This window comes from Rousettus aegyptiacus, unplaced genomic scaffold, assembly GCF_014176215.1.
Source record: "Rousettus aegyptiacus isolate mRouAeg1 unplaced genomic scaffold, mRouAeg1.p scaffold_m13_p_9, whole genome shotgun sequence".
Lineage (NCBI taxonomy): Eukaryota > Metazoa > Chordata > Mammalia > Chiroptera > Pteropodidae > Rousettus > Rousettus aegyptiacus.
In genome coordinates this window covers 40,258,474-40,281,083 of record NW_023416312.1, presented here as the reverse complement: position 1 = coordinate 40,281,083, position 22,610 = coordinate 40,258,474, and the positions used below count along the sequence as shown (strand labels likewise).

The following is a 22,610-nucleotide window of genomic DNA, read 5'->3' as shown; positions in this document are numbered from 1 at the left end:
ATATAATCATTGTCATGTTTCTTGGTGGAATAATTCCTTGTTTGGGAACTAAGACCTCTAGGCCAGCAGAGTATAAGTTTTCAGGGACACAAACCAAAAACTTTGCCAGTGGATCACTAAGAGTAATAGTGAGTGTTACCACTCCCATTTCTACCCCTTGATTCCTGGATCCATATATTTAGACTATGAGAGAAACAGCATCAGATATTGGATGTTGATTTACAGTATATAAAGCCTTTGGGAGCACATTGTTCCAGCCCTGCAAGGTATTGCCACCTAACCGACATGGCAACTGAGTCTTTAAAAGGTTTTTCTACCATTCTATCAAGCCATCTACTTCAGGTAGATGGGAAAATGTTAAGAGCAGTGAATTCCATGAGTATGGGCCTATTGCCATGCTTTATTTGCTGTAAAGTAATTCCTTGATCAGAAGTAATAATGTGCAGAATATCGTGATAGTACATAAGGCATTCTGTAAGTCCACAGATGCTAATTTTGGCAGAAGAATTGTGTACGGGGGGAAAATCCATATCGGGAGTAAATGTCTACTCCAGTAAGAACAATCTGCTGTCTTTTCCATGATAGAAGTAGTCTAATGTAATCAACCTGTCACCAAGCTGATCATGCAAGGTAATGATACCATATCAAGGGCTCAGTGTTTGTCTCTGCTGCTGGCAAATTGGGTACTCATCAGAGGTTTTAGCCAGTGGGCCTTGGTAAATGAAAGTCTGTGTTGCTGAATCCATGCATAACCTCCATCCCTGCTACCATGACTACTTTGTTCATGAGCCCTGTGGCAATGACAGGAGTTGCTGGGGAAAGAGGCTGGCTAGTATCCACAGATTGGATCAACCTACTCACCTGATTATTAAAATATCTTTTCTAATGAAGTCAACCTTTGGCGAGCATTCACATGGAATACAAATATCTTCACATTCTTCACCCATTCAGAGGGCTCTATCCATGTACCTCTTCTCCAGATCTCTTTGTCACCAGTTTTCCAGTTGTGTTCCTTCCAAGTACCTGACCAACCAGCCAAACCACTGGTCATAGTCCATGAATTTGTATATAATTACATGTCTGGCCCTTACTCTTTCTAAGAAAACTGAACAACCAGGTGCACTATTCAAAGCCCACTGGATCTTCTTCTTCACCACTGACCTTCAGGGATGTCCCAAAAAGTGGCAATAGTTCTAAAGTTGTCCACTTTCAGGTAGTGCCTGAATATCATACAGAATCATCTGTAAACCAAGCCTGAGTCTTCTCTTCCTCTGTCAACTGATCATAAGAAACCCTATGAGGCCATAGAGATAGAAAGTAATGTAATAAGAGTGGGGACAATGGGAATTTGGGCTACTTGCTCGTATAATATGACTCAGAGCTTATTTGAACCCGGTCTCATATATTCCATGTCCATTTGATGATAGAGTTCTTCTGTGAATGCCCAATTTTATGGCTTTATGGACCAGACAACACCCAGTTCAAGTCACATTATAACTTTGTGGCCCATGGTTAAGTGTTCGGTTTTTACTAACTCCCAGTAGCAAGCCAAAAGCTGTTTCTAGAAAGGACAGTGGTTATCCACAGATAATGTCAGAACTTTGCTTCCAAAATCCTAAGGGTCTGTGCTGTGATTCACACTGGACCCACTGTGAGATGAACCTAAAAGCTACGTGGATCACGTGAACTCCATAAGCCTCCACTATGACTGGTGAACTACAGTGACACTGGGCCTCCTGGAATTAGTACAATTCAGAGCCAGTGTCCAGTAATCACCCAAAATTTTACTTATTTTCCCCCAAAGCAGCCAGCTAGGTAAAAGTTATGCATCCCTCGGGGAAGGTTGAGAGGAAAATTAACAGTATATTTTTTGACAGTGTGTTCTTCCTCAAGAGGACTTAAAAGACTGAAACTCTTTGTTTTGATTATTCAAGTTTGACCTTTGTTTACTTGATTTCAGAACTCTTCTGATTAAGTAAGAATTTAGTACACTATTCATTTATTCCTCTTGTAGGGACACCATGATCAACTAGCCAATGCTGTGGGTTTCTGTAGTTAATATTATTCTGAGTAATGCTTTGAGTCTGTTGTACATTCCTTATAGTAACCCTGACTACCTTGTCTTTGGTAATTATTATTCTGAGTAATGCTTTGAGCCTGTTATACATTCATTATAGTAACCCTGACTACCTTGTTTTTGGCTATTAAGTGCTACCACTTGGTACTTGCTAATTTGTAAAAGTCATCCTCTTCTTTCAGAATGACTCTTAGTACCAAAATCAGTATAGCCAGCGTTCCCAAAAGAAACCGAATCAATAAGATATGTATACTTTTTAATTTTTAGTAATCAACTCACATGATTGTAGGGTCTTGAAAACCCAAAATTTGTAGGAAAGACAGGAATTTCAAATGAGAATTATGCTTGAGCCTTGATTCTAAAAACTGTAGGGCAGGCAACCAGCCTGGAAATTCAAGCAGGATTTCTATCTTACAGTCTTGAGGCAGAATATCTTCTTTACTGGGAAACCTCAGTTTTTATTCTTAAGACTTTCAACTTAATGATTGGATGAAGTCTACAAACATTATTAAGAATGACCTTTTATTTACAGGCAACTAAACATAAATGTAAATCATATCTACAAAATAACTTCACAGAAGCATCTAAACTAGTGTTTGACTAAGCAACTAGGTAACACAGCCTGGCCAATTTGATGCATACAACTATCACAGGCTGTTTCAAGGTAAACCTCTGAAATACATCTTACAAAATAGATGCAATTGAAGATTTTTTAAAAATACTCCAATTGGGTAAATGAGTGATTTCAGTAGCTTTATGACTCCATAACATAAATTTAGCAACAACAAAACTTGCTTGTGAAGGCTAAGAGAAGAGATGCTAAGGTCTCTGAAGCACTCCATCTGATAAAGAAAACATTCAGTAGTTGCAGTAATCCAGATTATTTTAGAAGCCATCCTGGCACTTCTAACCATCCTTATGTGGCATGTTTCTACTGGAAGGAAAGTGATCAGAAAGGCTTCAAGGCTGACGCAGCTGAGTTAAAGGGAACTGACATGTATATTTACAATCTGGAAATTCTGCCTCAAGGTTGATTGAAAAGAAGATGATAATATTTCACTCTTTATCATATCTCGAATCATGGAAGAAAATATGCTACAGCCAACTAAGATGTCTGATTAAGCTATGTTACAAATAAACACTGCAGTGGATTTTCTGGTTACAGAAGGTAACATCAGTACCAGTGTGACATACAGACTGGCAAACAATCCCAACAGAGTGACAATGATTTTTGTAGAAGGTAGGACTATATACTGGAAATATTTGAATGCCAGGTACTTTTGTAAATCTTTCATATGATCTCAATTTTTAAAAGTACTAAATTGCACATAATTCCTGTGGTGAAGTAGAAAAAAAGTGACATAAGACTGTATATAAACAAAAATTTAAAGATAATTAACACTATAGTTTGGTTCAACTAATTCAATGTTTTAGTAGACTAACATGCTTATAGCTTTCTTGTAGTTAGACCTGGTTTCATAGTAGGTCATGCTGCCATGTAAAATTACTTATGGTGGCAATTGATGGCAAAGGCAAAATCTGTTTTCTATTTCAATGTTTTTTATACATAGATTGATGTCGTTATTCATGTTTGATTTTACTCTTTTGATTATTTAGCTTAAGCAAAGAAATAGAGGAAATTTTCCTGCTCAGATAAATGTACATATCGGTATCACAGGAAAAAAATTTTGGACAGGTGTCTGGTAGAGGACAGATAGGATTTCTCTTGTAAGTTTAATGCATTAAAAAAAAAGAGATAAAAATTTACACAATAAAGCTTCTTTGTGTAAAATGAACAGATTGAAAGAAAGCCTAAAATTGAAGTGTTCTCCCTTTCTCTAAGCAAAAGCACTGGTCAGAGTTACTAATTCTCATACAACCCCAAAATAATTCTTCACATTGGGATGCTTCACATTTGAAGAGTAGCACACCTGAAACATCTTTTCTGTTCATCTCTATCCTTTTTTATGTCATCTACAGTGTCTAACTCCATTGCACTAGCATGAGCCTTGTGTGAGGTAGATATTCAAGACATCATTAATGTATTGAGGCTCCTCATGAAACACTGAAGGCACAATTCAAATAACAACTCACCCCTCCCTCCCTGCCTTCTCTTCCTCCTGTCTTCACCCCTCCCTGTCCCTCTCTGACATTCTCTCTCATTAAATTACTTGGAAATGCTGGTGAGGAGATAGTGAATGTCAACTTTGGCTTAATGATTCATGTTAAATAGAAGGCAAATTGGAGATTCCGAGTTAATGCAAAACTTAAGGAGAGGTATTGTAAGGAAACTTTTACTTAAAAAGAAAGCTACACAAGCATCGTATACCCCTTATAGGTATCTCAAAAATCTAAGCTGATAAGATATACTATGTTTGGTGATATTTGCTACTAATAACTCCATCTCTGGGACATGTATGCAGTTTGCTCCTTAAAATCATCATTGTTTCCAAAATTATTTTTGTTATATGTTGTATTATGAAGAGAACTTTTAAGATGTACTTTCTTAGCAACTTTCAAATATACGACAAATATTATTAACTATAGTCACCATGTTGTACATTTCATCCCCAGGACTTATTTATTTATAACTGGAAGTTTGTACCTTTTGACCACCTTCACTCATTTTACCTATTCCCCATCTCTGGCAACCACCAATTTGTCCTCTGTACCTATGAGTTCAGGTTTAAAGATTCTAAATATAAGTGAGATCATACAATATATATCTTTCTCTGTTTGACTTATCTCACTTAGCATAATGCCTTCAAGGTCCGTCCACGTTGTCACAAATGATAAGATTTCCTTCTTTTTTATGGCTGAATATTATTTGAATACTATTCAGTGTGTGTGTATGTATGTATTATATATACATAATCTCTGTACACATACACCCTTTATTCATCCACTGATGGACACTTAGGCTGTTTTCATGTCTTGGCTATTGTAAGTAATGTGGCAATGAACATAAGCATGCAGATAACTTTTTTAATTTATTGTTTTTATGTCCTTTGAATAAATACCCAGAAGTGGAATTTCTGGATCATATGGTAGTTATATATTTTTTTTTATTTTTTGTGGAACCTTTACGCTGTTTTCCATAGTAGCTGTACCAATGTATATTCTTACCAACAGTGCACAAAAGTTCACTTTTCCTCAACATCCTCAAAAATACTTGTTATTTCTTGTCTTTTTTGATAATAGCCATTCTAACAGGTGTGAGGTTATATCTCATCATGGTGTTTGTTTGTTTGTTTTTACTGCTCCAGTCAATGAAATGGAAACTTTATTGAGGCCCCAGTACCAAGGGTTTTGGGCAAGTGGCTGCTCTGTAGGCTGAGGAGATGGCGGAGGAGCTTTATTTGACTTTCTCCGTGGGACTTAGGTTATTGGCATGGCCACACTTCTTCATGCAGCAGTTGACAGCACCAGGATGCAGGCACACATAACACTTGCAGCAGATCATTTTGTCACCATTGTACTTATGAGTGACCTGGAAGATGATGCTGCCCCATAGAGAAAGCATCAAGTACAGGGTGGACTCTTTTTGGACATTATAGTCTGAGAGAGTAAGATCATCCTCCAGCTCTTTGCCTACAAAATTCAGACATTGCAGTCAGGTTTGATGCCCTCCTTGTCTTGGACTTTAGCTTTGACATTTTCAGTGGTGTCACTGAGCTCAACCTTTTCTGTGATGGTCTTTCCCATCAGGGTCTTCACAAAGATCTGCATCTCTGTGTCTTCTGGAGAGGCTATTTGGCCACCTCATTGAAGAGTAAGAGCTCTCATTGTGGTTTTGATTTGCATTTCCCTGATGATTAGTGATGTTGAGCACTTTCTCATGTATCTGTTGGCCATCTGTATGTCTTCTTTAGAAAAATGTGTATTCAGATCCTTTGCCCATTTTTTCAATCAGACTGTTTTTGTTCCCAAGATATATGACTAAGTAATAACATTCATAGGAGTTACAAATTCAAATGCCTTCGTTCCAGAATGCCAATCTAAATTAATGATATCCTATCTGAAGGGAACAACTCATAATCAGCCACAGGCTATTGTAGCCATTAAATAGTATTTCCATACCTTTTAATTATTTCAAGAGCCAGAAATCAGACTCTTAGGTAAGATCACTCAAATTTTTAATCTGGGAAGTTAATTAAAAATCGTTTGTTTGGTGTTTTTTTTTTAATTTAGTTTAAACACCATGTAGACCAGACAAAGTCAAAACATCACTTTGCAATTTTTGGTATGAGTTCTGCAAATCTCATACCCAAGAGACATCACTGAGAATATTAAACCATGGGACATAGCAAATTCTGCATTTAAATTGAATAGGAAAGGGAAGAAGGAAAGGAATTATCATTTATTGAACATCTCATATGTGCCAGGCACTGTTCTCAATACTTTATTTTCATGATTTCTTTTAATATTTTAAACTGTCCTATGAGCTATAGGTACTATTACCCTGATTGTACACATCAGAAAACTAAAGCTTAGAGAGGTTAAGTAACTTGACCAAAGTCACATATAACTAATAAATAATGGAACCATGGAATCCAGACTTGCCTATCAAACTTTTGTTCATTCTGTCCTAACAGGTTGTTAACACAAAAGTTAATAGGAGCTTACATTTGGACTCCTTTTATTGATGTCATAGAATGGGATGTCAATACTTAAAGAATAAGAAAAAAATGTCAACCATGGTATTTTTCTTTTCTCCCAACCCTTCAAGTCCTTACTCATTTCATTATTACTGCTAAAGTAACTTTGAGATAATTTTACCATCTTTAATAAAATACCAATTCCCATGAAATAAGATCTTTATTAACTCTTTTCCAAAATCTAATGTTATGTATTTAAATATTAGTAGTTCTCCTTAAGAAAAAAATCTTGAAGTGCATTAATTTCTCCTAACATGGAGAAACAAAAACTCAACATTATTCATTCTCCCTCTCTGGACAGAGTGCTAATTAGCCACCCAAGATCACATCAGAGCCAAGTTCTCAGGCAGACTTTTCAAGGAGCTGATTTTACAAGCAAACCTTCCCCTATCTCCATTTTCCCTCCAATATTCCACACCACCACCTTTCGTATACATGTAGGTAATAATTACTAACCATCAAGCAGCCTCAAAGGAGGCTAAACGTGCCCCCCCCTATTTGTCTCTGCTAAATGATACCCATAATTAACTGAGAATTGACATCAGATGCTCAAAGACAAAAAATCCCAAAAATAACCCAGACTGAAATACAAAGTTATTTGTAAGGTGTTATGGCCCTATTCACAGCATAGATTTTCAAAGCAATTAACCAGTGAATTTTGAATAATATATGTAAGAAAGGGTGTCTGCTAACTGCTTTGTTGTTTGAATGATGCCTTTTATCCATGTTCTATGGCCTTTAAATAATCTATTTGGATCAAAAATCTCAGTAGGAAGTCCTGGGGGATAGAGCCACTAATCATCTGTCCTGTGCCATAGTAAGCTCACTCCTCACCAAATCTTCTAGGCAAAGCTGGATCTATTATCAAAAGGAGTAGGGCATTGGCTATCACCAGTAACTTCTATACAGTCTCAGGGACAATTTAATGAGCATATATATGCCCAGAATTTAATATTATACTAGGTTGAGGAAAGGGAGAAAAGTAGTATAGTTCATATATGTGAGGAGTTGGCAGGTGCTTGAGTTGGTGGTATCTTTCATGGAAAGTTATTAAGTAGCAACTAAGATTTCTCCAACATGAAAGCAAGCCCCACAGGGGGTACAAAGATAATTAAGATGTATTCTTTTGTTTCTAAGAGTGTTCCCAATTACCTGATACAATGGAGAACTCACTCAAATACTGGTTTCAAACCACAACTTAATTTCATCAGGTTCCCAAGGCTAGAATCAGGAGAAACCAGTCTCCCTTAAGGCTATAGTTGAGGAAATTATAATATAGTTTTCAAAGATTTTCACAGGAAAAGTCACAAAACAAAGGGTGGTAGTGCATGAAACTCTCTCTGTGTGACGATATTTTATCTATTCATCTGTTGGGGGATACTTAGGCTGTTTCCATATCGGTTACTGAGAATGATGCTGCAATATACATGAGAGAATAGATACTTCCTCAAGACAGGAATTCTCTCTCTCTCTCTCTCTCTCTCTCTCTCTCTCTCTCTCTCTCTCTCTCTCTCTCTCTCTCTCTCTCCCCCCCCTCCCTCCTTCCCTCCCTCTCCCTCTCTCTCTCTCTCATTGCTTAAAACAGCATAACATTATTATCTTACATTTTGGAGGTTAAAAGTCTGAAAAGGTCTCCACTGGGCTAAAATCAAGGTGTTAGCAAGGCTGTATTTCCCCTAGAGAGTCAAAAGGAGAATTTGTTTCCCTGCCCCCTTTAGTCCTCAGAGACCACCTTTACTCCCTAGAATGTGTCCCTTTCCTCATTTTAAAGACAGAAGTGTCACATCTTAAAATATTCTCTCTCACTCCAACCTTCGCCTGTGTCCCTTCATCCTCCCTCCAACTCTTTTCCTGCTTCTCTTACTTACTTATGAGGACCCCTGTGACTATACTGGGCCCGCTCAGACAATACAGGACAATCTTCCATCTCAAAATCCTTAATTAAATCACATCTACAGGGTCCTTCTTCCCCACTCCACACCAGGCAACTATGTACAGGCTCTGGGGATCAGGAACTAGACATCTGTAGGGGGGCCATTACTCTTCTACCTCATCTTAGGGTTGCCTCACTATCCTTTGTTTGGCTTCTCAAGTCTTCCGATACACAGGTTACTAGAGTCAACAAGGTGGGAATTTCTTCTCCTTTAGATACATACACAGAAGTGAGATTGATGGATCATGTTTAAATGTTTAATTTTTTAGGAACCTCAACTATATTTTCCATAATGGCCATACCATTATGTAGGTGCCTTAAAGGAAGTGGTGAAATTAATCTGAAAAGTTAAATCCCTCTAATCTCCCTCACCCATTTGTTACCACCTATCAAACTATCTATAGCCATATCTATCTTTACCTCATTTTCCCTGGTTTTAATTGTGCAGTTGCTTCCCTTTCATTCAAACAATTATCCCTCAATTTCACCCTTGACCCTCTCCCCTTTAATCTTCTTACTCCATCAGACATTCCCTTTCACTCTTTTGACCTATAAGCCTGCTCAACTCTCTTCCAACTTATAAATACAAAACACGAAACATGCTGTCCCCACAGCCCCTACCTATTACCTCCCTCTCTCTCGCCTTTCAAACCATCAAACTTCTTGAGAGAGTTGTCTGCCTCCACTGTCACCAATTTCTCATCTTTCATTCTGTTTTCAATCTATGCACTCTGGCTTCTACCTTCAACAGTTCAATGACACTCCTTTCACTAAGTCTACTATTCACTTGCCAAATGTATATATTTTTAGTCCTTCTATTAATGGACTTCTTTGCTGCATTTGACACAATTATGTCTTTCATGTTGATAAATTATACCCCCTTGGTTTCCATGATGCCACATTCTCATGCTTCTCTATCATTTCGTTCTCTGCTTCCTTCACTGATCCTGATCTTAACTTGCTCCTAAAAATGTTAATATTCCCTAGCATTTCATCATATATATACATTCTTATAGAATTCTCAATCTTCTGCCAAGATCTCCCTTTTAAGCTTCATAACCAAAGATTCATCTGCATGCTAGATCTCTCTACTTGGATGTGTTAAATATACTTCAACCCGGAGAAACCTACAAGTCACTACTGACTCTACCTTATTTTTTGCTACTTTATCCAGGCTCGTATTCAATCAAAATCTCACCAATTTTACCTTATAAAAAATTCTAAAAGTTGTTCTCTTATCTCTTCTGTCTTCTCCATCTTTACTTCCACTGCCTTAGTTCAGGACCTCATCAATTTATACATGGATCATTATGATAACTTCCTATCAGATCTCTTGGAATCCAAACTTGCCTCTTAATCTTTAAAGTGAAGTGGTTAAGTACAAGTACACTGGAGCTAGACTGCCACGGTTCAATGCTGGCTTTATCATTTACTATCTGCGTGGTGCTGGACAAGTTATTTAATCTTCCCATGCCTCTTTTCCTCACCTCAAATTTATAGATAAGAATAGTACCTAGTTCATAGGGACATTGTGATGATTAATTATGTTAATATATAAATAAGGCCGATAGAGCTATGCCAGATAGTAAGGGCTACTACATAAATGTGAGCTGTTTTTAATATGGTAAAAACATGATCAGATAACTCCACTTCCATTAACCCAGGCAGAGAAATAGTTTATTAAACACCATGAACAACCAAGGTGGGAAGACATCTCAGACAGAAAGGGAATAAACTCCCGAAAATAAACTTACAGACATAGAAATATGTCAATTAAATGACAGAGAATTCAGGATGATACTTCTGAAAAAAACTCAACGAGATCCAAATCCACAATTTCAGGAACTGAAAAAACAGCTAGATGAGCAGAGTGAGGAGATTGAAACCGTCAAAAAATAAATAAATAACTAGAACTTCTGGAGATGAACAACACAATGCAAGAGTTGAAAAATGAAATAGGAAAGTTAGGAAATAGAGTTGACCAAATGGAAGAAAGTATCAGTGATATCAAAGACACATTAAACCAACTGGACATAATCGACAATTACAGAGCCTTTCAATCCAAAATAACTGCTTATACATTGTTCTCTACTACACAAGGAACATTCTCAAGAATCGACCACATACTGGGACACAGAAATAGCCTCAACAAATATAAGATGGTGGAAATCATACCAACCATATTCTCTGATCATAATGCTTTGAAACTAATGGCCAACTATAAATAGAAATCAGGAAGAACCACAAATACATGGAGATTAAACAACATGCTACTGAAGAATAACTGGGTCAAGGAAGAAATAAAAAGAGAGATCAAGAGATACATAGAAACAAATGATAATGATAGTACAACATATCAAAACTTTGAGGACACAGCAAAAGCAGTCGTAAGAGGAAAGTTCCTATCATTACAGAACTATCTCCAAAAACAATAATGAGCCCAAAAAACAACCTAACACTTCATCTTCAAAAATTAGAAAAGGAAGAATAAATGAGGCCTAAAGTCAGCAGATGGAAAGAAATCATCAAAATTAGAGCAGAAATAAATGAAATTGAAAACAAAACAAAAACAATAGAAAAAATAAATACAATAAAGAGCTTGTTCTTTAAGAAGCTTAATAAAATTGACAACCCCCTAGCTAGATTCACTAAAGAAAAAAGAGAAAGGACACAAATAAACAAAATCAGAGATGCAAGAGGGGAAATTATGACTGACATCACAAAAGTACAAAAAATCATGCAAGAATACTATGATAAAGTATATCACACCAAATTTAATAACCTAGAAGAAATGGACCAGTACTTAGAAAAATACAATCTTTCTAGACTGAATCAAGAAGATCTGAAAAATCTAAATAGAACAATTAGCAGTTTGGAAATTGAAATAATCATCAAAAATCTACCAAAAAGTAAAACTCCAGGACCAGATGGCTTCACCAGTGAATTCTACCAAACATTCAAAGGAGATTTAATACCTATTTTCCTGAAACTTTTCCAAAAAAATTGAAGAGGAAACAATACTTCCCTACTCATTTTATGAGGCCAATATTACCTTGATACCAAAACCTGGTAAGGATAACACAAAAAAAGAAAACTACAGACTAATATCTCTCATGAACACAGATTCAAAAATCCCAAATAAGAGACTAGCAAACCAAATACAACAACATGTTAAAAAGATTATAGACCACGATCAAGTAGGCTTCATCCCGGGGGCACAGGGACGGTTCAACACATGCAAATCGATTAATGTGATACACCACATAAACAAATTAAAAAATAAGAATCATATGATCATATCAATAGATGCAGAAAAAGTCTTCAACAAGATATAGCATCCATTTATGACCAAAACACTTAATATAATTGGTATAGAAGGAAAGTATCTTAACATAATAAAGGCTATATATGACAAACCCTCAGCTAACATTATACTTAATGATGATAACTAAAAACCTGCCTTCTAAGATCAGGAACATGGCAAGGCTGTCCACTATAGCCACTGTTATTCAATATAACATTGGAGGTCCTAGCAAGTGCAATCAGATGAGAGAAAGATGTAAAAGGCATCCAAACAGGAAACGAAGAAATCAAACTGTCACTATTTGCAGTTGATATGATTCTCTACATAGAAAATCCTAAAGCTTCCACAAGAACCCTACTAGAAACAATAAGCAAATATGGTAAAGCCTCTGGCTACAAAACAAACATTCAAAAATCCATAGCGTCCCTATACTCTAATAAATAAGTGTCAGAAAAAGGAGAAAAAATAATTATTTTTCAATTGCAACAAAAAGAATAAAATACCTAGGAATAAATTTAACAAAATAAGCAAAGGACCTATATAATGAAAACTACAAGACCCTATTAAAAGAAATTGAAGAAGATCCAAAGAAACGGAAAGATATTCTGTGGTATTGGATTGGAAGAATCAACATAGTTAAAACGACCTTATTATCTAAAGTATTACACAAATTTAATGCAACTCCCACAAAAATCTCATCGGTATTTTTTGAAGAAATATAACAAAAATCATCAGATTTGTATGGAAGCACAAAAGACCCCAAATTGCCAAAGCCATCCTGAAAAAAAAAGAATGAGGCTGGTGGCATCACTCTGCCTGACTTCAAATTACACTACAAAGTGACAGTAATCAAAACAGCATGGCATTGGCAGCAAAACAGACACACAGACAAGTGGAATGGAATCAAGAATCCAGAATTAAACCCATATTTATATGGGTAAATAATTTTCAACAAAATAGCTAAAAACATACAGTGGAGAAAGGAAAGCCATATCAACAAGTGGTGCTGGGAAAGCCATATGCAAAAGAATGAAACTAGACTGTTGTCTATCACCACACACCAAAATTAACTCAAAATGGATTAAGCACATAAATATAAGACTGGAATCAACAAAATGCATAGAAGAAAACATATGAAGAAAACTTAAGGACCTTGGACTTAAAGAGGATTTTATAAATTTGACCTCAAAAGCAAAGGAAGTAAAAGCTAAAACAAATGAATGGGACTACATCAAACTTAAAAGCTTCTGTTTAGCTAAAGAAATCATTAACAATGTAACCATCTCAATGGGAAAATATATTTGTAAGCAATGCCTCCAGTAAGGACCTAATATCCCAAATATACAAAGAACTCATACGACTCAATCACAACAAAAAACAAACAAACAATTTAATTTAAAAAAAAATGGGCAGAGGACCTGAACAGACACTTCTCCTTAAAGGACATACAAATGGACAAAAATATTTTAAAAGACACTCTACATCACTAGCTGTTAGAGAATTACAAATCAAAACCACAATAAGATACCATCTCACACCTGTTAGAATGGCAATAATCAACAAGACAAGTAATAAAAATGCCGAAGAGGATGCAGAGAACAAGGAACCCTCATACACTGCTGGTGGGACTGCAAATTGGTTCAGCCAGTATGGAAAACAGTATGGAGTCTCCTCAAAAACCTAAGAATTGATCTACCTCATGATCCAGCAAGCCTTCTACTGAGTATTTACCCCAAAGACTTGAAAACTCATATCAGAAAAGATATTTGCATGCCAATGTTCATAGCAGCATTATTCACAGTGGCCATGACATGGAAGCAACTGAAGTGTCCACGATAGATGATTGGCTAAAGTAGCCATGGTACATATATACAATGGAATACTACTCAGCTATAAGAAGAGACAAAATACTGCCATTTGCAACAACCTGGATAGACCTTGAGATAATCATGTTAAGCACAATAAGCCAGATACAATAAGTTGAAAATCACATGATATCACTTATATGTGGGATATAAACCTAAAAGCAACAAATGAACAGGACAAACAGAAACTCAGGGACATGGACAATGGACTAGTGTTTACCAGAGGGTAGGGGGTAGGGGAAAAGGGATGAGGTAGGGTAAAGGGGATCAAATATAGGGGGTTGGGAGAGAGTGAATTGGAGTGGATCAAATATATGTAGCTGAAGGAAACTGAACTCTGGGTGATAATCACCAATAGAATATACAGGTGTCAAATTATAATGTGCACCTGAAAATTATATAATTGTATTAACCAATGTCACCCCAATAAACTTAAAAAAAATAAAATAAAGTTAAAAAATCAATACTACTGAATTTCAGGAACTCTAGCAAGTTTGAGAAAGATATTTGCAGTCAGAGGAGTCTTTTATGCCACCTCTCACATTACACCACATTGACATGGAAATATTCCATCCACGAGTTCTCCATGTTGAAGATCTACTACAACCCTTCCCCTTTTCTTCTTGTTACCCAGAGGTTTGAGGAGATAGTCAGTCACTTTTACTGTGTGAGAATAAAAAGGAAATAAGATATTTATAAATTTGATTTCCCTCTAGCAATGGTTAAATTTGTTTCAGATGCTTACAAATTTAAAAAATTCCAGTTCCATTGTTGTTTCTTTTAAGTCCCTGATAACAAGGCCAGCCCTGTGTGTAGGCAGAGCAAGCATCAGATAAGGAATACGACTTCAGGATCTCTATACATTTCTCTTCCTTTGGTTACTCAAGCAACTTCCCAAGCCCTTTAAGTATCATGGTGCCTGAAATTCCATTTGGTAGTGTTGCAGAAGCTTTTTTGTAGTTCTGGTAACAACCTATGTTAATTGACTGAAGAGTGGTTCAAGAGATTCTCCTTTCCTAAATCATCTTCTCTCTGGCAAGTCTACAACATTCCACCAAATTTTATCAGTATCTAATTTAAGTAAAAGCATTAAAGATCCCTTTTATGGCATAATTCCTACCTTGAAAAAAGAATCCCTTAACTGATTGTATAAATTCCAAGTAAATGAAGAAGGAGAAAAGAGGATTTTAATGCAGTATAAATCAGTAAAGATGTATAAAGTGCCCATTATGTGCAAGGTAATGTTTAAGTGGTGGCCATAGACAGATGAAAAGACATGGGTTCTACCTCAAGGAGCTTACAAATGCAATAAAAATGAGGGCACTGGGTACAATATAAAATACTGAAGACAAAAAGCTTTAAAAAATAAAAATAACAAAAAGGTAAACAAATACTCAAGAAGATATCCCTTCTTATTTAGTTCAAAAGGATTTGGAACACAAAAGATGACGTTGGGCAGGTCTTGTCTGAGATACTTTCCATCGACCATATTTACATTTTTTTTTCTCTCTTCCCTCCCCTGTTCATTTCTGAGGCAAGGCTCAATTCCTTGTTTCCATATTAAAAAAATGCTTCTCTGTAACACAAAAAGTCAACAGAGATCATCTTGGACAATTCATAATATTTTATGCCTTTTTACAACAAAAAGGGTATTCTTTAGTTAGTAATATTCAGAGGGAACTGGGCTAGAACAGGAAATTGAGTCAGAAAACTGCTGTTCAGGATCCTATAGACAGTCATCTCTCCTAATTTGAGCCAGGAATACCACTTCAAAAACACCTCTATGAGTGAATACGTGCAAATGTCGAGTCACACGTCACCTCAGAAAGATGTAGAATTGAGAAACTCCCAACCAAACCAAAGCAAAAAGATACAAGTTTAACTTTTATCAAAAGCAACCTAAAATCTGATCAGCTGAGCTAAAGATGGTACATCTATTCTGTTTACAGTTGTCAAATTGAATCATGGGAAACTTATACAAAAAAAAGGATATGTTTATGATTATTTTATGGTAAGGTTAAGTTAATATATTTTTTAAAGTCAGTCCTATCCAAACAAAACAGAAACTGTACCACATTAACACTAGATTATGGCCTTGGCCAGATATTGTAGAATTGGCTATACTATTAAAAGTTTCTAAATGGGAAAATACAGCCTTTAATTAACAGTAATTACAGAACAAATCATAGGGATATACAGGATAAAGACATGATATCCTGCCCTCATCAGTTTAGAGCCCAGTCAGAAATAACATGAAAACACATACATACATGCACACATGCACATACACACACAAGAAAATCTGCTAACGATGATAAATATTAAGAGTTAAGGGCACTGGAGTACAAAAATGTAAGGCAAAAGTCATGTTCCTGGAATCTGTTAGCAATATGGTTACATATTTTTCTTTTCAACTAGCCCTATATACATGCTTATAAGAATTAATTACAGACATGCTCAATGCTTCTAATTTAGATCTTTTTTAAAATGGATATTATACTTACACTATGGTAGAGACTCCAACCAGAGACTCTCCCATATTGGTTTGTATAGCTGAATGGCACCAGGGCAAAATTCTGTTAATATCTATTATTCCCTGTGATATATTTAGCTGTAAACCATGGGTAAACTGTTCAATCTACATGGATCTGTAATAAATTTGCTCATAGCATATTTCACAGGAAATATCTGAATCACCACTGTTAATAACTTTGTATGTAATCTGGAAAAAATGATATTTCTATTTTTGCTGCCTAACTTAGCAACTTTTGTTTTCCCTTGAAGATGAAAAATGTAGTCTTCATTAGTTTGAATACTACCTTGGGTTTTGAACAAGTTAAAGCTTGGCTGCCTCAAATCCTCTATGAAAGGAGGTGGGTTATACATAAATAAACATATACACGTAATTAAAATATATTAAAATTTGAAGTTCAAGTAGAGTAAGTCTTAAGTATATGATATCATGAAATTTGAAAGTTCTCTGTGTATCCATGAGTCCATGGCACCAGGCATAGGTTTTTTATTTCTCTTTTTGCCTTTTTTACACTCCATGTATGAGAGAGTGAGAGAGAAACAGACAGAGACAGACAGAGACAGAGAGAGAGAGGAGAGGGAAGCCAGGAGAAGGCAAGGAGGGAGGGAGTGAACACAAACAACAGACAGACACTAAACAAGAGTAGGACTTTCCCTGAGGATGCGGACTTTTAATCTGAAAGTAAGCTTTTTTGTTCAGACTCATTCAAGTAAAAGCAGTTGCCAAATGTTCCCTGCCTCCACACAACAGAGTTTAAATAATAACATTTTCACCTTGTTATTTATGCAGCACATTAACTTCCACATGCAGTTTTCTCAAAATCAACACCACAACAACTACATACCATGAACTAGGTATTCATTTCAAGATGGGAAAACTGAAGACCAATGATAAACCTAGAACTAGTACCCATATTTATGAACTCTTTGTTCCAGACGATTTCCACTAGGGCAGAGGAGGGAGTTAAATATGAGATTGCAAGAAGTTGAGAAGGGGCCAGGCTTAGAATGGCAAGCAGAGGAGATTCTGAAAATCTGAAACTCTGGAACAGAGTCCTATCATAGGTTTGAGAATTCGTAGCCATGATCGTTCCAGAAATACTTTCCTGGTTAGAACACATTTAGTAGTTAGTTTCTTAAAATGTACTAACTACTATTTATTTTAGAGCTCATTAACATTTTTCATAAGATATTTTTGCTGAAGTGAAAGGTTTGGCAGGCAGGGGGCTTGCCATAGCCTTAAGTATTATATTTTCAGGGCAAGGGACTGCTGGGGAAGGGACTGTTGGTAGATGTTGGCTCACAGTTAACTTGTTTGTATGTGAGGATCTGCCACTGGTGCATAATTGACCATTGAACACACACTTGGTCTATTTAAATTCTTAAACTTTAGCATCTTCTGTTTTCTCCCTGTCATAGAGCCAAAGAGTATTCTCAGCTTTATTCCTGATTAGAAGAACAGAGCAGCTGGAGATACAGAACAGTAGGTAGTTCTCATTTCTGTAGAAAGAAAACAAACTTATAAAAAAATTCTAAAATTAACTTTAACATTAGGCCTGGTAGACAGGTCTATAAATAGTTCTAGACTGTGAGTTTTCCTTTCTCCATTTTCCTGTGTCATCTTGTGTAGTATTTCGAGGTTCCACAAAGCCCTAAGTTCCCTCAAAGTGAAAGGTTATATATAGCTGCGTTCCTCAGTAATTCGAATTAAGATTAAGTTCCCATTTCCTTCAGAAGAACTTCTCTGACCATCCTAGATCATAATCATCACTGCCTCTCCCACTCTTTTCCCAGGTTTTCCACTATATTCTCAGTGTCTCTCATTTGGCCCTTACTACTTATCAACATGTTGCATGGAAATAAATTTGTAAAGACTTGATCTTTCCTACAAACATGCTTGAAGTTCCTAGAGGGAAGAACTTTTGCTTTTCCACAGCTCTCAATACAGTTTTAGACATAATAAGCTCTCATTTTGAGGAATTAATGAAATAGAAACAGTGATTTCCAAAATTTTTTTGTTTTTGTTAAAGAGACAGTACCATTATCTGGTATTGCAAAATATTTCCCCCAAATTATTAAGCAATGGGAAATTCTCTACAAGAAATCCAAAAAAAAAGTCTAATGACTTTTATTAACTCTACACAACCCTCTAGTTTAGGAGATTAATTCCTATCTGGTGAAATAATCCAGTTTTAAACAAGCTTATCATACATATGTGTGTGCACGCACACACACACATACACACACACAGAGGTTTTGTTACCAAGAAACTCTCTGACTTAACTATCCTGGAGGTAAAATACTAATGAATAACAATGATAGTGATAAAGAACCTCTGACTCCTACCCTCAGTTCCCACCATGAACATTAGTCAAGCAGAGTAAAAGTCCATACCAAAGATGATTTTTTAGATCCTGATTCTGTAGTTAAATATATTAACTCTTTCTCTCAGCTTTACACTATCTATGTGTTTGATTACCATATTATCTATGCCCTTGTTTAAGTCAGCAATAAAAATGTTAAATTAGGACAAGGCCAAGGACAGAATCTCCTGACACATCACATTAGAGTCATATCTTAGTGGATAAATCCTTTAAAATAAACTCTTTAGACTAAATTATTTAATCAGTCATGAACATTTTCCCCACTGCATCTGCATTTTTTTGTAGTCCAAAATTCATCAGTTTGTCCCAAAAGACTAACATGAGATATTTTCTCAGATATTACTCTGAACTCTGGGTAGGTTCTACTCTATTCTCCTACTCTTTCTATAAGTATGGTTTACTCAAAACATAGCCCCTCCGATACTCAGAAGACTGATAGTTGCCCAGCAAGCAGCCAAGGAAGGCAGTACACAAAGAGCTGTCAGCAATGCCTACTCCCAAGGACGTTTCCTGCTGCTCCCATGGACGATATCTGCTCCTGTAAACAAGCCGCACATCTTGCTCCCATCTGTCGGAGGAAGCTATTCCCCCAATGAGATAACCTCTCCCTCTATTCGTGTGCATAAAAAACTTTGCTTTCTCTTGGTCAGAAGCTTTATTCTGCAGCTTTGACCAGCTGCTGTGAAGCTTCCCTGCCTTGTGAATAATTAACAGCATTTTTCACTCCTCTGGTCTTCCTGGTGGTTCTTCCAGAATATCCAAACCCAGGTGCAAGTTCCAAGCCTGAGGCTCCTGCATTACACTATACACAAAGTCAACCACCTCAATAGCACCCCCCCCCCAAAAAAAAGCACCAGAAATGCTGTGTGCGCTGACTGGTTATGGAGTCAAGTAACAAAAGAGAAACAGAGAGAAAGAGGTTAGAGATCTGCCAAACTTCTCTGAGGTCTAGATTGACATGACTCAAGTAAAAAGATTCTTGCCACTTTTATTGGAAGACTGAGTTACCCTCTAATCTTTTGCAATTTCTTAAACTTTGCCTTTCTTAATCTAATTTTGACCCTACATTGCCTACATTCTTCATAGGCCTATACATATTGCCTAAATTTTTCATTGTGAAGCACACACATGTTTTGCCCTTCAGAGATTCTAAGACCACCTATTGCTTACCACTCCCCTCAGTTATCAGATGATGAAACCAAGTCCCAGAAAAGGGAAATGATTTATTGCAGATCTTATAGCAAGTTAGCATCTGAGTTGTAACTAGAAGTATACTTCCTGACTTCTGGCAATGCTCTCTCCACCATGTTTCACAACCTCCGTAGACACTACACACTCTCTGTCTTGCCTTAGCAACTAAAATTAACCTATACACTGTTTTTGGATTATCTTTTCTGAATTATCTCCATCTTTGTCAAGTTGTGCTTCTCAGGCTCTTGCCTTCTTTTTTTGTAGGCTTTAAGAACTGGAGAAGAGCAAGCAGTTGGCATCAATGAGATGCTTTGTTTAGTACTTGTCTCATATAGGATAAAGCCCAATCATTTATTTTGGACAGAGTTACTGTCAGATGCAAAGTCTGGATGACAATAAACATTTATATTTTGCAGAGGCAACATGAATAACGCGAGTTTGAGATATAAGATTGTAAGTAAGGAATGATTCCACACTATATGTCCTATGAAGCATGTAATAGACATATGAAAATGTTATTCATTCCAGAACAAAAAGTTAGTAACAATTTAAAAATCCTAGTAATTATGGTGAGTTCAAACAATGGAAAACCATTGAACCATTAAAAATATTAAGGTACCAATTTCTCTATTAAAATAGAAGCATAATCATGCTAAAATTTTAAGTGGTATTGAAACAGAGTATGAAATAATATATGATTCCATTTCTATGGAAGAAAGTAATTTTATGCGTATGTCATATATATGTATACACATGTGTATATACACATATACATATTTTTTTAAAGAATCATGAGGGACATACAGATACCAAGGAGTTAAGCATAATTATCTATATGGATATTATTTCCCTTCTTGCTTGTTTACATGTTCTAATTTTTCTAAAATTAAGCATTTGTAGTAAGATAACCGCTATAATAAATTTATTCTAGCCAGTGGAAAGTAATTTATCTTATACCATGTAAGACCATAATTTCATCACCATACTTTTGACTAGTGCTTTCTAATTCCTCAGGATTTTCATGTAATAACTTAGGAGGATATATAGGACAAGTAGCAGAGGCAACTGAAGTGAAATCCACAGAGTGTATATAACTTGCATAGCTCACTACAACCAGCTACCTGAGGGTAGAGCCAGGGCTAAAATACATTTCTCTTAACATCCAAGACAGAGTATGTGTTTTCTGCACCACATGGTTTCCTGTAAGTATGGTTCATCTTTAATTCTCAAATGAGGACATTAAAAATTGTAAAGTAACTTGATTGTGGTTATATCTAGAGACAAATTAAATCTCTCCTCCCCACAAAAAGTAGGTGAGGCTTTCAGTAAAGATGGCAGGGTAGGTATATGCTGTGCTTCTCTCCTCCTGCAACCACCTCAAAATTACAACTACAAAACAACCATAATTGAGAATTGCCTGAGGTCTTGTAGATGAACAGAACTTCTATAACTAAGGATATACAGAAGAAGCCATGTCCAGACTAGTAGGAGAGGTGGAGATGCAGAAAATGCTGGTCCTACACCCATGAGGTAGTTAAAAATTGGGAGGGATATCTTGGCTACAGAGGTACCGCTGAGGAGTGAGGGGTCCAAGCCCCACATCAGGCACCCCAGCCCAAGTTTCCAGTGCTAGGGAGATAAATCCCCATGACTTCTGGCTGTAAAAACTCGTGGATATTGCAGCTGAGTGAGACAGTGAGCAATTGGAATCCCAGGCATTCCTCTAAAAGGGCCTGCACATAAATTTACTCACTGATGGGCTCACTAGCTCTGAGCTCCAGTGCTAAGCAGTAGCTCAAAATGCACCAGGGACATAAGGAAATTATTTGTCTGGCTTCAGGGCAAGGGCAAGAGGAGCAGTTTTATCCCAGACAGAAGTGCTGGCAGAGGCCACTGTTCCTTTGTTGAATCCTACTCCAACCCAACCTGAAAACATAAGTAGGAGCATATCTGAGTCTCTATCAACCTAGTTAACATCATTCAACCTGTCCTGATGATTAATGACCTGAGATTCTGCCCCACCCAAATTGCAGAACCATCCAAACCACTTCCAGTGGCTCTTTCATACAAATGGCCTGTCTTGGTTTATGCTGCTGAACTTTCTAAAATCTCTCAAAAGTTCAAAAATCCAAAACAAGCAGCATCTGGCCTGGGCATGCCCCATACCTCTTGCTAAGGAACCCCAAGCTCAGCACAAGTGACGGCTGGCTTCATTTTTCAGCCTGGCTTCTCCAAGTGACCTACAAGCCCAGCAAATTTGACAACCAAGAACAGATCACTATTTAGCTCACATCAAGTGGCCCCAGGCAGGGCACAGACAGCAACTGACCTTGGGCTTCACCAGAGTATCTCTCAAGAGACTCCAGAAATAACACACCAGTGGTCAGCTTCAGACCATACCATAGCACCACCCAACCACCTCCACAAATGACACACCCAAAGGGCAGACTTGGCAGATATCAGGGCCCCACTAAAGTGAATACTGTTTCACAGGGTCAGCTCTTACACAACAGCTTTTCCACTGTAGTCATAACCAGTCCTTACAACCAATCAGCCTAAGGATCATCTTCACCCATTGAACTGTCAACAGCAATCAAGGTTCAACTACAAAAGAAGGACACACGTAAACCATAGAAGGGGCATACCTGACTCAGCAGCTGACTCAG

The 22,610-nt window shown here is 36.8% G+C and overlaps 1 protein-coding gene and 1 pseudogene across 3 annotated transcripts in view; both read right to left on the bottom strand.

Annotated features, from left to right (window-relative positions):
- LPAR4 (lysophosphatidic acid receptor 4) overlaps window positions 1-22,610 on the bottom strand; it is a 430,666-nt gene that overhangs the window by 195,594 nt on the left and 212,462 nt on the right. The window lies entirely within an intron of this gene.
- LOC107503842 lies at window positions 4,860-5,863 on the bottom strand (annotated as a pseudogene).